This window comes from Macrobrachium rosenbergii, chromosome 9 (assembly GCF_040412425.1).
Source record: "Macrobrachium rosenbergii isolate ZJJX-2024 chromosome 9, ASM4041242v1, whole genome shotgun sequence".
In the NCBI taxonomy this organism is placed as follows: Eukaryota; Metazoa; Arthropoda; class Malacostraca; order Decapoda; family Palaemonidae; genus Macrobrachium; species Macrobrachium rosenbergii.
Window position 1 is genome coordinate 44,405,739 of NC_089749.1, and position 5,000 is coordinate 44,410,738.

The following is a 5,000-nucleotide window of genomic DNA, read 5'->3' on the forward strand; positions in this document are numbered from 1 at the left end:
ACAAAATGGAATTTGAAATCGCGTGATAATAATAATAATAATAATAATAATAATAATAATAATAATAATAATAATAATAATAATAATAATAATAATAATAATAATAATTATTATTATTATTATTATTATTATTATTATTATTATTATTATTATTATTATTATTATTATTATTTCAGTGGATGAAACCTATTCATAAGTAACAAGCCCACAGGGGCCATTGACTTGAAATCCAAGCTTCCAAAGAATGTTGGTTTCAACCTCCCATAATAATAATAATAATAATAATAATAATAATAATAATAATAATAATAATAATAATAATAATAATAATGATAATAATAATAATAATATTATAAAAAGTACAACAATTTTCCTGATAACTGCGATTAGCAAGATTGATAACAGTTATCGAAAAGCATAGCCTCACCGTTAGGGTAAAATAAAACAATCCTTCGAATTCTAAGGAATCGGACGTCATGCTGCGTGAAACTGAGAATGTTTCTACTTAATTAACCTTTCTATAATTACGGTACTTTGCAGACTAACTGACGCTCTCTTTCACTGTAATTCCCTACAATTTGTAAGTCTCTGTAACTTACAGATTCTTTGGACTTTATAAGTCTTTGTAATTACTTTGGAACCTTTGTAACTTGCATTATAATTTTTTCTCCTGTTTATTTTTTTTTTAATTATAATTTCTTTGGCTTTGTGATTTCTTGTAATAAATTATTTTTTGTATTTCACAGGATTTCTTTGTAATTCCTAACAGATTCTGTGTAATATGTATCTTCAAGACTAATATCATGAAGTCTCCCAAGTATTATTAATCTCTGAAATTTCCAGGCCTCTTTGATATCATCGAGAGACCGTTATATTGTCACCGCACTTCTCCAAGACGCTGAACCGGAAATCAAATTTCCGTTTTTCTTTGTGTGCATATAGAATGCGCGTACAAGAATACATATATTGTTCATGCATATATGAAAGACAATGCCTTCTCATGAGGTCTCTTTCTCTCTCCATATATAGGATATATATATGTATATATATATTGTATAGACTGGAAAAATTCATCTGAGATAATTTTTTGTAACCACATTGTTAAGAGAAATATAATTGAATCTGCCTTTATTAAGCATTTTAACAATCAACTTATGAATATTAGTTCGGGTCTTTTAAATTAGATAGTTACCTTGTTCATAAAATTGTAGGGAAGTACAATGTTACCTTTTAGCAATAGCCTGTTCTAACTGTAGTTTCAGTTCTTAAGTATTTTTAAAGTATTTTTGTTTTGGTATGTGACAATTTGACTTCAAACTAGTGATTGCATTCAGTAATGATGTTTAGCTTGTTAGTGGCTTTGATCTTTGTTTTGTGAAGTTTTCTTGTTTATGTCTATCTTTATTTATTTTACTTTGTACCCCGAAGAAGTGTACGCAATACACGAAAGCGCTACCTGGTCTTTAATTTTCACCTTTCATGTGGTCGTATATATATATATATATATATATATATATATATATATATATATATATATATATATATATATATATATATATATGTGTGTGTGTGTGTATATATATACATGTAAGTATATATATGCGTGTGTATATATATATACATACATATACAGTATATATAAACACACGTATATATATAAATAAATATATATATGTATGTATATATATATATATATATATATATATATATATATATATATATATATATATATATATGCGTGTGTGTGTGTGTGTACAAAATGTTTTTCGCCATATCACTAATGATACTGACAACAACATTAACATTTCGATTCAGTTACATGTTGCCTTCATCACAAAGCGAACATCTCGCGAGATCAACAAAACTAAAAACAATGAAAAAAGAGAAAAACTGGCAATTGTACTTCCAGAATTTGGTAAACGGAAGCCAATAGAAAAGAAGAAAGGCGAAGTTAATCTGGCAATTTTATTAATTGAATTGTACCTACAGAAACATGCAAAGAAAGAAGAAGATTTAATATAGATAATAGTATTTCTTGAAGGTGGTATATGGAACAGCCCTTAAAACACAAAATAAAGAAGTAGACCGGATAATCATGTGAGCACAATAGGATTTACAAAGTAGGAATATGAACTCTATCCTTATGTATGTAATCAACGGATAGGTTTGCTGAAAGTAAATGGGTGTTACAGACTAATATATACACAAACAAAGCCACTCCAACATCTTCTAAAACCATAACAGACGCCTTACACGTCTCGAACTGTCGGCCTAAACCGCTCAAGTCTCTTCGCTGCTGGGAGAAAGGGAGCTGGGGATTTGGCACGATACATATACACATGTGCTACCGGGGTCTAAGCGATGCCAGGCTGGGCAGCCGATCGAGGCTACGGCCTACCCCAACGCCAAATCAAAGTCCTTCAAAAAGAAGGCATCGTGCTTACCCTATATGGAAAATGGGAAAAAGCACGTTAAACGAAGAAGAAGAAAATGAAATCTATCCAGCTCTATTACCTTAATGCAGTTTAAGTAAACGTGAACCAATTAACAAATGAGAGAAAGAGGAAGAAGAAGAGAAGAAGAAAAGGCTGGACGATCATATTAGCGTCTCCTCCAAGCATCACGGACCATTTAGGAGAATTCAACGGGATTCCCAGAAACATAAACACGAGGCGAAGCATACCATTCATAACTCACGCAAAATAGCTCTGTGGGGTTTGCAAGGAAGTGATAATTGGAGGAGAGAGAGAGAGAGAGAGAGAGAGAGAGAGAGAGAGACTAAACATTTGTGTGAACAGTATGCAGCAAACAGCTGGCTGAATCAGTTCTCTCTCTCTCTCTCTCTCTCTCTCTCTCTCTCTCTCTCTCTCTCTCTCTCTCTTATCCCAAAGTATGTGTAAAGAAGAAGAGACCATACATATACATACACTGCTCTCTCTTTCTCTCTCCAATACACCCCTTTAAAAACCAAAAAGAAAATAGTGAGCAGAGTCAAGAAAGTGAAGTCGGGGAGGGAAAGTGGCGGGGGTGGGGGGAGAAGGAGGGCCAAGGGTCCCGTCCAACGCACAGAGTAGTTGATGGATTTACAACGTAATTTGCACTAATGTCTTTCTTGCGCGGCCAACCATGCAAAGCGCTTGGTAATCATCTCTTAGACCAAAAGTATGTTAGGGAAACGGAAAGAGGGAGGAAGAAGAGGGAGGGAAAGAGGGAGTAAGAGGGGGAGGGAGGGAGGGAGGAAGGGAGAGGGCGGGGAGTGTAGGAGTGTAGTAGAGTGTAAGAGTTGATAGGAGTGTAGTAGGGCGGTATAAGAAGGTAGAGACTTGGGGAGTAAGAGAGGTGTGTAGGAAGAAGGAAAGAGAAGGGGAAATGAGGAGGATGGGGGTAAATAAGAAAGAGAGGGGAGGTAGAAAGATAGTGAAAAAAAGGAAACAGAGAAAGAAGGGAAACGGGATAGGCAGATTAGGAGATAAGCAGGTAGAAAGACGGAGGAGTTTTACTATGTAAAACAACTAGAAATTTTTACTCTCTCTCTCTCTCTCTCTCTCTCTCTCTCTCTCTCTCTCTCTCTCTCTCTCTCTCTCCTGCGTGTGCACGCGTGCACGTGAACTTCTGTAGGCTCAGAAGTGACTAATTATCGTTCATTCAAAAAATAACAAACTTAGAAGAAATAAGATTCTTTAAACCGAACATAGTTACAGTCTGTAATTTATATCTTAACTTATAAGAATCTTTTCCTTCAACAAATTATTTTTTGAGCATGGATATACAGGATAGTTTTTTTTCATATTCATCACGTAATTATATTTCCTTCTAACAAAGTTTTATTACAGTATGTTTGAAGGTCATCAACTCTGAAACTATCTCCACTTTTCCAAAACGTATTTTCTCAGGTCCAATATCTATACTTATTTTCATTGTTAACTTATGATCCACTCGCTTCTGATAAAAATTAACTCGAGAACATCTGTGAGTGAATTGCCGGATATTGTTGTTTTGAGAATCATTTTCTATAAACACGTTCTCTAGTTTGGTCATTTCTGAGTCACGGCGTTTGTTATGACTATATATAACTCTCTCTCTCTATCTCATATATATATATATATATATATATATATATATATATATATATATATATATATATATATATATATATATATATATATATATATATATATATATGTATATATATGTGTGTGTATGTGTGAATGGATTTTTAAGCATACTAAACAGCCTGATGTCTTCAATAAAATTTACAGGAAGGAAAAAGAAGCAGACAATAAGCCGTCTCTTCTTACACATTTTGGTAATGAAGCATAGTATGGATTATAAATTTGCGGTTTACTGAGACCCTATAAATGAAATCCGCATGAACACCTGTGCATGCTGACCCCCATTATCATGCAATTGAACCAAAAGTATAGTTTTTCTTCCCATGCCTTTAAGGGCACTGTGGACCAGTGACCCTCATCATCTCTAAGTTGAACTTGAGAAGATTCGAGGAATCAGTACACTTCTAAAATACCCATCTTATTTTTTTTTTTTTACAAGCAAAGCATTTCTTATAAAGAACAAGTAAAAAATGCGCCGAAGTTTCTTCAGCGCAATCGAGTTTTCTGTAGAGCCGCTACAGCTTATAATCAAGGCCACCGAAAATAGATCTATCTTTCGGAGGTCTCGGTATAATGCTGTATGAGCCAGGGCCCATGAAACGTTAACAACGGCCCTGTGGTGGCCAATCCTATATCGTTGCCAGAAGCACGACCATGGCTAACTTTAACCTTAAATAAAATAAAAACTACTTAGGCTAGAGGGCTGCAATTTGGTATGTTTAATGGCTGGAGGGTGGATGACCAACATACTAATTTGCAGCCCTCTAGCCTCAGCAGTTTTTAAGGTCTGAGGGCGGACAGAAACAGTGTGGACAGGAAAAAGTGCCGACAGAAAAAAGTGCGGACAGGAAAAAGTGCGGACGGACAGACAAAGCCGGAGCAATAGTT